The sequence below is a fragment of the Rhinatrema bivittatum genome, chromosome 7, assembly GCF_901001135.1.
Source record: "Rhinatrema bivittatum chromosome 7, aRhiBiv1.1, whole genome shotgun sequence".
Lineage (NCBI taxonomy): Eukaryota > Metazoa > Chordata > Amphibia > Gymnophiona > Rhinatrematidae > Rhinatrema > Rhinatrema bivittatum.
Genome location: NC_042621.1, coordinates 125,785,041 through 125,797,853, shown reverse-complemented (window position 1 = coordinate 125,797,853; position 12,813 = coordinate 125,785,041). Strand labels below are relative to the sequence as shown.

The 12,813-nt window shown below is 42.1% G+C and overlaps 1 protein-coding gene across 7 annotated transcripts in view; it reads left to right on the top strand.

The window, feature by feature from the left end:
* LOC115095437 (inverted formin-2-like) overlaps window positions 1-12,813 on the top strand; it is a 116,559-nt gene that overhangs the window by 99,304 nt on the left and 4,442 nt on the right. The gene's annotated exons all lie outside the window — the stretch shown is intronic.

The following is a 12,813-nucleotide window of genomic DNA, read 5'->3' as shown; positions in this document are numbered from 1 at the left end:
ATTTATTCCATTTCTCCATGCATTTCCGAAAGATATCTTGTTTAATACTCTGAAGTGCTCCATCAAATTTTGCACAGGAATTTCCTATTCCACCCCCCCCCCCAACAAAACGATCACCAAGGGATCTCACCCCAAATTCAAAGCATTCCTCATTATTTCTAATGTATAGTGCCTTGGAGATATGCATAAAAATATCTGTGGAAGAGAAAATTGTTGTAGTTCTTGAAACTCTGAGTATGTTTCCTATCCTCCCTAAAATTCTGCAGTAAATTCTTGAGTCTTTTCTCTTTCCAGATTCTAAATGTAGGATCTTTCAACCCAGGGGAAAATTGTGGGTTGCCTTGAATGGAGAGGAAAGAGGTTAATCTGGCTGGTCTCTTGTGGCATAGGAAATACCAGGCACTCTGTACTGATTCCAATAATAAGTGCCCTCTGAGAGATATGGGTAGGTATATCCCTCTCATCTACATGAAGGAAGGCATTCCAAGAGAGGAAACATCCAAGTAGATACAAACCTTTATGGGAGTAAACTTGGGTAGTGTCAAATACAGGGCAGGTTGTATAGTTTTATGTTAGGGCAGTTTAAAACCCCCTGGTGAGTAGGACATACCAAAGACTCCAGAGATAGCCTTGCTTTTTTGCTTTTCCATATGAAACCTATCATATTCCTGCTTAAACCTTCCAGCATCTTTTTTTAGTTAGCTGGATTGGGAGCATTTGCAGCACATATAACCATTTTGGAACTTCTATCATTTTTAACAAATGAATCCATCCTATTTAGGAAAAAGGAAGATGTTTCCAGGCCTTAAAATTATCTTCCATTTTCCTCAGCAATGGTCTTGCATTTGCCTCAAAATACCTCCTCCTTTTAACTGGGATTCTAATACCTAAGTATTTTAATTCTGTTGTAACCCGTTGTGAAGGAAAGGTAGACCTCTATTATATAATTCCCCGGTTACTTCTAAAATTTCGGATTTGTCACGATTGATCTTTAGGCCGGCAAGTTCCCCAAAACAATGCTGTGTGTATAGGACCCTATCTAAAGTTCTAGGATTAGTCAAACACACTAAAACATAGTCTGCGAAAGATGCTACTTTAAACTATTGGTCTTTCAATTGACAACCCACTATAGATGCATTCTTATTTATTTTCCTTATTAAAGGGTCTATAGACCAAAATATATAATATCCTTGCCTAACTCCATGGTCAATATGCACATCTGAAGATTTGCAACCATTTGCCACTATAGTAGACATAGGTAAATGATTATATAAGTGCGATAAACTCTAATATATTACCTTCTAGCCCAAATCTCCATAAGACAGAGGACATATAAGAACATAAGAAATTGCCATGCTGGGACAGACCAAGGGTCCATCAAGCCCAGCATCCTGTTTCCAACAGAGGCCAAAAACCAGGCCACAAGAACCTGGCAATTACCCAAACACTAAGAAGAACCCATGCTACTGATGCAATTAATAGCAGTGGCTATTCCCTAAGTATAATTGATTAATAGCCATTAATGGACTTCTCCTCCAAGAACTTATCCAAATCTTTTTTGAACCCAGCTACACTAACTGCACTAACTACCTTCTCTGGCAACAAATTCCAGAGCTTTATTGTGCGTTGAGTGAAAAAGAATTTTCTCCGATTAGTCTTAAATGTGTTACTTGCTAACTTCATGGAATGCCCCCTAGTCCTTCTATTATTCGAAAGTGTAAATAACCGAGTCACATCTACTCGTTCAAGACCTCATGATCTTAAAGACTCTATCATATCCCCCCTCAGCCGTCTCTTCTCCAAGCTGAATAGCCCTAACCTCTTCGGCCTTTCCTCATAGGGGAGCTGTTCCATCCCCTTTATCATTTTGGTTGCCCTTCTCTGTACCTTCTCCATCGCAACTATATCTTTTTTGAGATGCGGCGACCAGAATTGTACACAGTATTCAAGGTGCGGTCTCACCATGGAGCGATACAGAGGCATTATGACATTTTCCGTTCTATTAACCATTCCCTTCCTAATAATTCCTAACATTCTATTTGCTTTTTTGACTGCTGCAGCACACTGAGCCGACGATTTTAAAGTATTATCCACTATGATGCCTAGATCTTTTTCCTGGGTGGTAGCTCCTAACATGGAACCTAACATCGTGTAACTACAGCAAGGGTTATTTTTCCCTATGTGCATCACCTTGCACTTGTCCACATTAAATTTCATCTGCCATTTGAATGCCCAATCTTCCAGTCTTGCAAGGTCCTCCTGTAATGTATCACAGTCTGCCTGTGATTTAACTACTCTGAATAATTTTGTATCATCCGCAAATTTGATAACCTCACTCGTCGTATTCCTTTCCAGATCATTTATATATATATTGAAAAGCACCGGTCCCAATACAGATCCCTGAGGTACTCCACTGTTTACCCTTTTCCACTGAGAATATTGACCATTTAATCCTACTCTCTGTTTCCTGTCTTTTAACCAGTTTGTAATCCACGAAAGGACATCGCCTCCTATCCCATGACTTTTTAGTTTTTGTAGAAGCCTCTCATGAGGGACTTTGTCAAACGCCTTCTGAAAATCCAAATACACTACATCTACCGGTTCACCTTTATCCACATGTTTATTAACCCCTTCAAAAAAATGAAGCAGATTTGTTAGGCAAGACTTCCCTTGGGTAAATCCATGTTGACTGTGTCCCATTAAATCATGTCTTTCTATATGCTCTACAATTTTGATCTTGAGAATAGTTTCCACTATTTTTCCCGGCACTGAAGTCAGGCTCACTGGTCTATAATTACCCGGATCACCCCTGGAGCCTTTTTTAAATATTGGGGTTACATTGGCCACCCTCCAGTCTTCAGGTACAATGGATGATTTTAATGATAGGTTACAAATTTTAACTAATAGATCAGAAATTTCATTTTTGAGTTCCTTCAGAACCCTAGGATGCATACCATCCGGTCCAGGTGATTTGCTACTCTTTAGTTTGTCAATCTGGCCTACTACATCTTCCAGGTTCACAGTGATTTCATTCAGTTCGTCTGAGTCACCACCCCTGAAAACCATCTCCGGAACTGGTATCTCCCCAACCAAGATACTCTATTGAATGCCTTTTCAGAGTCAAATCCAAGACCAAAAGTTTCCTATCTCTGCAAACTTTCATAGCTGTGACTAGTTTTACCTATGATGTGAACTTGCCACTCTACGTTAACACAACCCAACCTTTCTGCTATATCTGGAATCAGCCTGCTCAATCTATTGCACTTCAGACACACTGTCACTTTCGCTCAAGAGCACACAATTTCAACAATTTTTAAGGCCATCTCCGGCATGACCAATTTTTCCATCGTTTTCTCTCATTACAACATCCCACTCTGCTGCCGTGTTGAAGTAGACGTCTAGTGCTTTCCCCAAATTACAAGGACAGTGGCTTCCACGGCATGAGATCACCTCCGGCATGATCTGTATGCAGTCCTAATCATTTGTTTTGTGTTTGCTTTTTTTAATTATGAAGGCAACTTTTAATTCTTTCCCCTCTTTTTCTTCTATGGTCCATTATTACTCTCAGACCAGACTGGCTAGAACCATCGCCAGCCTGCATCAAGATGTGAGGTCACTCTTCAATAATGCACTTGAGACCCAGACCTCCATTTAACCATAAAGAGAGACATTCTGATGATCCACACCTAACAAATTACTCCAGAATGCCATGCTCTCATGTTCCTACAACAAAATGATCTTTTAATCCTCCAAGTAAACAGGATCCATTTTTTTACTCTTCATTGCTCATGAGCTATCTGAATCTTAAAACTTTATTGTAGAAACACACAATTCACAAATATCAGCGGTAGTGTTTTTAATTGCAGTTTTCTTATTAAATGAACGTCCTTATAACTTATTGATGAACTGAAGAACTTTCTCCACTTCTTCAAATAACTGAGGTTTCCCTTCATACCATACCTGAGCGTCGCAGGTATTGTAAAGCAAACTTAAGTTGCTGCTGCACAAGAGATGCACATATTTGGATTGAACTCTGATGTTTCGCTGAGATAAATAGGAATAATCTTGAAATACTGTATAGAGTATCTTGGTGTATACAGCTGTTTTTTACTTTTCTAAACTTTGCTTCACCATTTGTGAGCTAAATTGAGCAACTTCGCCGTTGTTCATGGCCTGGTCTCTCTCTCTCTCGCCTACTGCCAAGGTTGTGTGCCTATTCAATTTTAGTTCTCCCCAAAACTCGGGGATATTTAGAGCCTCTGGTAGCTATTTCTCCAACACTTCCGTTAGCTTTATGATCATTTTTCTAAATCATTGATCTTCCCTTTTTGTAATCTCAAGTTTGGAAATGTTATTTTCATGTGATATCTACTCATCCTCTACCACTGCCCTCTATTATCCATCCTAGAGCTGAACTCTGATAGTTATTTTTAAAAAAGTTATTTGGTTAGAAATGGAGGATTTCTCAGAGCGGATACCACTACTTTGTCAGCTCAGCAATAATTTCCTTAGAGGGCCTGTATCAGCCAAACTCCCTGCTGTAGTGGTCATTTCCCCCCCCCCCCCCCCCCGACACCTTTATTGATTATTTTGCTACTGATACGAAGAGAGAGCACCTGGAGTCTTGATAAGTGCAAATTCCCCAGGCTTACCACATCACGTGAGCCCCCTCCCCCCTACTATCCAGGTTTAATGAAACTTGCATGCAGGCATCAGCAGCAGAGAGAGCAGCAAGACTGGGGGAAAGTAGCAGGAACACTCAAAGATCCTGGGAGAAGTACAAAGTGTACTAATAAGAGGCATGAACTCTTCAAGGCATCATCAGCTGTAAAGCACCACAAATGGTAACCTGAAGCTAGAGAACTTCTGGACAGAGTCTGTAGCAGTTCTGACATCCAAATTGGTAGTGTGGTGAAAGACTAATGATGCTATCCAGTAGCTGAAAAATGGTGAACTAACCTACAGTGCCTGTGCAGGGTAAAGCCACAGGATCTGTGGAGGAGGTCCATAGTGGTACTCTGCATGTTTTACCTATTGCATCAATTGGATAAGACCGGGGATCAGGTTTGGCATTTTGATTTACTACTTTGCAGATGCTGATTCTTGTAGTAAGGAATGGGTTCCCTAGCATTCAATTGCCTCTGAAAGCAACAAGAGAGGAGTAAAGTAGCAGGAATAGTGGTATTGGCACCTAAGACATGGAGTAGGAGCTGAGGCCTAAGCAGCTGTCCAAGTTTGAGTGAGGAGAAAACCAAAGAAACGTGACAGTATAAACAGTACTCCAAGGCAAACAACAGAACAAGATGGCGGCAGCAGCAAACTGACACAATGACAATTTAAGGCACAGAAAGAGTGCAGGAGTAGTGGCATCTGTACCCTAAGGCACAGAGAGGTGAAGGATAGGAGCAGTGGTATTTCTTAAGACATAAGAGATGCCATACTGGGTCAGACCAAGGGTCCATCAGCCCAGCATCCTGTTTCCAATAGTGGCCAATCCAAGTCACAAGTACTTGGCAAGTACACAAACATTAGATCTCATGCTGCTAATGCTGGCAACAAAACATTGGCTATGCCCTATTGATAGCAGTTTATGGACTTCTCTTCCAGGAACTTATCCAAACCTATTTTAAACCCAGCTATACTTCCTTAACCACATCCTCTGACAATGAATTCCAGAGCTTAATTGTGTTGAGTGAGGTGATTTTTTTCAGATTTGTCTTAAATGTGCTACTTGTTAACTTCTTGGAGTGCCCCCTAGTCCTTGTATTATTCAAAAGAGTAAATAACCAATTCACATTTACCGTTCAAGTCTTTTCATGATTTTGTAGACTACCTTATGCCACCCTCAGCTGTCTCTTCTCCAAGCTGAACAGCCCTAACCACTTTATCCTTTCCTGATAGGGAAGCCATTCAATGCTCTTTATCATTTCGGTCGCCCTTCTCTGTTCTTTCTCCAGTGCAACTATCTTTTTATTTATTTTTTAAGATGGAGGTGACCAGAATTGCACCCAGTATTCAAGGTGCGGTCTCACCATGGAGCAATAGGCATTATGATATTCTCAGTTTTATTTGGCATTTCCTCCCTAATAATTCCTAACATTATTTGCTTTTTTGACTGCCATAGCACACTGAGCTGACTACTTAAATGTAATATCAACTATGATGCCCAGATCTTTTTCCTGGGTGGTAGCTCCTAATATGGAACCTACCATTATATAACTACTACATGGATTATTTTTCCCTATATGCATCAACTTGCTTTTGTCCACATTATATTTCTTCTGTCATAGGGATGCCCAATCTTCCAGTCTCGCAAGGTCCACCTGCATTTTATCACCATCCACTTGTGATTTTAACTAATCTGAATAATTTGTCATCTGCAAATGTGATTGCCATACTCATGGTATCCTTTTCCAGATCACTTATAAATATATCAGAAAGCCCCAGTGAAAGTTAATGCATTAGCAGCTTAGCCCTTAACATGTCCAAGGCATTGAGTGAGGATTAAAGAATGAAGAAAAAATCTCAATACCCTAAGGCACCACAAGAAGCAGAAAATACCAGAAACTGAGGCATGAAGACTGGTGTAGCATCTCGTCTGGTATTCATGAAAGCAGGGGGGTCATACTCCAATCTGGGGATAAGTCCCTATTTTTATGGTACTGGGGGAAAGGTGAGCCCTTGTGCCACTGCTTGCTTGGCACAGCCTAAGCCGTACAAGCACAGGCCAGGCGACAGCAGATGGACAGGCCTGGAAGCTGGAGAACTGAGACAGAAAATTCCATAGGTGGAGTACAGGCAGCATTCAGGTAACAGGCACAGGTCAGGACAGGAGGTGTCCAAGTGATATTCAGGTCACAGGTAGAGATCAAGCAATGGCATAAAGACGAACAGAAGAATCGGACATGTTGCAAGGAGACCTGTTGCTGAGGCACTGGTTGGTTGTAGAGAGCTTCCTTATATCCAGTCAGTGATGACATCAAATCAGCAACACAGGAAGGCCTCACTCCAAGACGTATGTAAAGGCTCAGTAAGTGCAGTGTTACTTCCCTAGAAGCAGTGTGGTCCCGAAAACTGTCAGAGGAGCCTGTGAGCCAAGGATGCAGCTGGAGTGCCAGAGAGGCTGGAAGTGTAACAGTATTCCTCCTCCTAAGCTACTTCCCAGGGCTGTCCACCTCCCCTCCTGGGCTTGTGAGGGAAGAAGTGATGACATTCATGGCAATTAGAGGCAGCTTCCCATGATCTTTATTCAGGCCTAAAGCCCTTCCAATTTATGAGATACTGTAACTTACCCCTGATCAACTTGGAATCAATGTTTTGGATCTGAAATTCAGCATCCGGATCATTATCCATGGGGATGGGTTTCCAGATCTTTCATTTATTTACCCAGAATCAAAGGTTTCAAAAGGGATATGTGAAAAGAATTATGGATCCAAAGGGATGCTGATAATTGAGCTGATATGTCAGCAGATTGAGTTGCTTCAGAACAGAATAGGGTTCAATGTACCTGGGCATGAGTTTAATCAATAATATATTTAACCGGATGTGTTTAGAACTCAGCTACACTTTTTCAGTGGGAACGAACTGTGGGGTTGGCTGACATAGTCAATCGGCTCTACACTTGTACTGATTGGTGGTCCTTTTTTAGGAGCTCCTGGGTCGCCTTCAGATGTCCTATAGTGACATGGATAGCTGTTTGGCTGCTGGGATTCATGCAGATAGGCGGTGGGGCAACAGCACTATAGGATGTTGGCTGAATATGATGGACAGTCTGGGCCAATTTTTGCAGAAATTTGGGCAAGGACAAATCCTCTAAGCTCATGTCCTTGGTAAACTTTCACTGTATTGGGGGGAAGATGAGCACTTATGCCATACAAGCCAGGTCCAAGCAGGTGATAGCATACTGAGAGACAAGATTCAGAGGTCAAGATAGGTAATGTCCAGGTAACAAGTGCCAGATAGGGCAGGTGCATTTTAGGGGAGATCCAGGTAGCCATCAGAACCAGTGGCGTACAAGCAAACAGAAGAATCAACCAGGCACAAGGAGACTTGTTGCTGAGCTGTTGGCTGGTTGCAGAGAGCTTCCTTGTATATCCAGGCAGTGATGACAACAGCTAGCAACACAGGAAGTCCTGCATCCAAGACCTATATAAAGGCTCAGGAACTGCAGCATTGCTCCCCTGAAAGCAGCATGGTACTGAGAGCTGTGTCGGAGAGCCTGTGGTCAGAGGATGCTGCTGAAGAGGTAGAAAGTGTAACACCCTGTACTAGTCCAACAGCACTGGGGTGCATATTATCTGTAAGAAAGGAAGGTAGACCTACAGGGCCCAGCGTGCAGGGGGATGATTCTTGTTGTGGGTGCCTTTCTCCTAAGGAGTATTTTGTAGTTATGTGTAGGTGCTCGCGTTGAAGAAGAAATACAGACATTCTGGATTTGTGTTTCAACTCAAATTACTGTTGATCCTCCTCCAATATGAATAACTGGCACCATACACACTTAATTCTGGTTACATCCATATCCTAGAGCTATTCTCAATTCTCTCGCTGTCCTGTGAAACATGTCTCTCATTATTGAAGTCCTGACATGATCTCACTCTCCAGGGCATGGAATGGTTAGCTTTTCAGATGGGCCAGGAGTCTATCACTTTGGGTATCCCTGTTTCCCCAGAGTAGCTGAGGTCCAGATGTACTTCATATTCCTCAAACTCCTTCTGTTTCCTGGAATGGAGACTCCAGTGGGGATTCCATATGCAAAACCACTCATACGCAAGAGTTTTCCTCTTCAGATGATACATATGGGATCTTTCAGAATGAAAGGTTCAGGTAGTAGCAAAAAGAACTCTCTTCTCTTTTCCCTTAAACTGGGCAGGAAGGGTAACAGCAAACTTGTTCCCTTAATAAGAACCAAAAATCTCCACAGAAATTACTCTGCCACTCAAAATGGAATCACGACTGTAGACTGTTCCCTGGGTGCAAGAAGGAACAGCAGAACTTCTTTTGTCCCAGGTCTTCCCAGAGCAGGGGCAATTCCCTTCCAGAACAAGGAACCAGGGGATCTGCAAATTAAAAAAAAATAAAAAAAAATGTTTAAATCCAATAATTCCTCAAAATTGCAAAAAAAACCCCCCAAACAAACACCTTTAGGCAATCTCTTGCTAAGTTGTAGACCAGAAAGGTAGACTACTTCTTTTCTAACCCTGGAGAAATGGGGCGTGAGGTCTGGCCTACCATAGATAGGGTACCAAAGGCAAGTACAATGCTTCTGCCAAGTACCAACTAAAGCTCACTGAATTCCTGCCACAGCTGTCTTTGTGCAGATGGGCACTCTCCATTCTCACAAGGGAATGCTGTTAGAAAATGCTATGCTCCTTTCCTAATTCCTATAGCCTATCTATAACTCTTAAGGCCATCTAGTGGAGATCCCAAGGGTTTCCATACTGGCATGAACAATCCAAGGCACTATGGGGCCGATGCAATATTATTCACGGAAAGCGGGTGCTGACTTTTCCGCGCCCGCTTTCTTAATGCATGCATGGTGCCAGCAAGGGGGGGCGCCATGGAATACGCAAATTAGGGGGTTGCGTTAGCAAGGAGGTGCTAGGGTCGCTAGCGCAACATAGCGCCTCCTGGTTAACGCGACCCCGCGGTTACCAGCGGTCTGCCGGTTATGAAAACCGATGCAGAGTTTATTGGTGTCTGTTTTCATTACTGCAGCCGGCCAGTTATGAAAACAGATGCCGACCATATCGGCGTCTGTCTTCAAAGCATCCGGCAGAGATTTATTTTTTTTTACTTTAAAAAAAAAAAAAAAAAAAGTACAGAAAAGCAGGTTTTTTCCTGCTTTTCTGTACTTTTTTTCCAGTGCGCTCAGCTATTAACGCCTGCTCCAGGCAGGCGTTAATAGCTGAGTGATAAATGTGCGTCTGAGATGCACATTTATTTTTTTGCATTTGGAGTGAATGAGTAATAGCCTCATTCACATGCATTTGCAAGTGATGAGCGCTAACTCATTCACTCTGCGTCGGATGTGCATTAAATAGGCGCTAATCCCCCTATTGCATTAGGGGTGGATTAGTGACTATTTAACCCGTGTCAGACAGCGGGTTATACACAGTGCGCTCGGCTGAGCGCACTGTATTGCATTGGCCCCATATGATGGGGACAGGATATCCAGAGCAGTGGCACAAACTGCAACATTTGTTCATTTGGTCCTTTTAAAAAGATATTGCAGCCTCCAAAAACTCTCTCTAGAAATAATAGGGCCTATAATAATATTCTTAAGCTCAAGAAATGTTATTTCGCAACCAACACATTCTTATGTTTAAAAAATAAATTATAGAGGTCCATGTTCAGTCACTGTGTGGCTTGGCTAGTTAGCCAGATCAGCTTCTCCTGTTAATTTATCCTGCCTATTCAGCTTTCTTACGGTTAGTTGGTTACGTTTATCCGGCTAACTTTAGGACATGCTACTACCTGCACATGCTGACCAAAGTTAGCTAAGATAACTCAGCTCTTCCCAATTACAGCCCCAGAATACCCCCTGCCTTATTCCATCAAACTTTAGCTGGATAAAATGTTACTTAGCTGGAAAAGTGCCCAAATATTAATTTAGCTGGGGACCTTTGTAGTTATCCTGCTAAATGCTTCTGAATATGGACTTCATAGCTTTCATATCAGGCCTATAAATGTGGGAAAGAAAAAGGACAGGAAGATATTTTATTCCATGCTGATCACTCTGTTTGGGAATGCAGGCTCATCTGGATGTTACATTCCACGGAAGGCTAAATAATGGTCAGTAAGTACCATAAGGATGTGGTTTTTTTTTTTTAAAGAACTGTTAAAAACAGCAGGTGCAGAGGCAGGAACTCCCCAAGGCACCAAAAGAGGAGCAAAGCAGCAGGAACACGGATATCAATACCCAAAGACGTTGAATGGCACAGCAAGGCAGCAAGAAGTGGTATCAATACCCAAGACGCTGAGTTAAGGGGTAAGGAAAGGGAGCAGCGTGTACTCCTCTGGCTTGGGGTTTTGATGCCAGAGTGAGCTTAGTAGCATGAAGATCTTCTTTCCCCCGGGGACTGAGAGGCACAGCAAGTGCCTCAAGCATTAATCAAGTTGGTGAGGATATCTGCGTTGTCATTACTTTTTCCTATGTTTGGTCAGAGGCTTGGTTTGGAATCTTTATTTGAGTGCACCCATTTACCAATGAAACCAATAATTGCCATGTACCATAAGGGAATTTTGAAGAGACGTTTGAAGAAAGCATTCAGGGGCATGAAACCAGTAGAGGTAAATGGGTAAGGTTGCTGCAGTACACCTGGAGTATTCAAACTGATGGCTCGGTTGGTTGGATCAGGGTGGTGGATTGCGGGTGTCATATGTAGCTAATCCCGACACTCAAGGCACTAGCAAAAGCCATAGCAGTCAGAGTGGAGGCAAAAATGTTGTAAGGCACCAAGAGAAGAGCAGCAGAAGCTTTGGGGTTTAAAATGCCAAAGCATAGGTGGAGAACAAAATGGCAAGCAGAGTGGAATAAATGCCCCAAGACCTTGAGTGCAGAGTGAGGCAGCAAGCACAGAAGTAGTTTCCTTGTGCTACAACCTTCACTATTACATAGAATTTGTCATTGCATATTCATATCAATCTCTTGTAACTGTATACATGTATGGATATGCTGCCCTGATATGTTTGAAATTATTTTTTTTGGTGAATTAATAACAAAAGCATCCTAACAGCACAGCTAATCGGACAATTGCTGTCTACTAAACTGCTAACAGCACACATTTTTTAATAGGTCCTGATTCAGCTTACAAAGAGCTTCACGGTCTTTATCGGACTTTCTCAAAATCTAGCACAGAACAATTGAGTGAAAATGCTGTATGTTAAGCTTCAGTTTTAAGCTTTTTGCTTTCAAGTAAAACAGAGAATTGAAGTCTCAATGCTATGGGTTGGTTGGGGGAAAGTTTGCTACAGCATGCCTAGTCCCTTGCTCCTTCTTGGCATGGCTTTGCTTTTGTTTTTCCATAAGACTTTAATAAATCTAAACCCAAAAAGATTTGGATGTATTCAGGTGCATTATTGTAGTCTGCAACAAACTGAATACAAAATCCAAGCATTTGACATGGTTTTTCCATTTAGATTCAAATGAATCCACAACCCTACTTAGCAGATCTTAATTTGTCCTCCGTCTTGCCTGCCTTGTCCTCCGTTTTCTGAACAGACGTATTAATGGGTTTCCCATCTCTGTATTTCTCTACTTACCTCATTTGTTAGGGGGGGGTTAGCCTGATTCAGTTCTCACCCACTAAACTCGTATATCTAGTTAAAATCTTGGCAATATAAAATCTTTGTTTACCAAAGACCATAATTTCCCTTTGAACAGATGCAATTCAATGCTATTATATGGTCTTTTTATCCCTGCAAGTATAACCCTGGTCCCCAAGAAATTCAAACCCTTCTTCCTTGCACCAGTTTCTCAACCATGCGTTGAAGTTGTGATTCTGCATACCCTGTCTCTACCCCCCTACCCCCACACCTTTGTTCATATTCAGGTAGTACTTTAGAAGAGACTACCTAGCTTGACAACTTACCCAAATTCCTTTAATTCCTCTTGTGCGTGTAACCTGGTTGCTGGCCTGGTTATTTACCCGGGTGGCACTGGCCGATGACATCTGGCTCTCCTTTCTCCACTGCCAAATCTGAAAGATACATGTTGTCACTTTTGCTGAGGATCTTGGTTGACATTTAACCATCTTGGTTCTCCACTCTGTCCCCCCAAATCTTACTTTGACAGTGCACCCACCCATTTTCTGG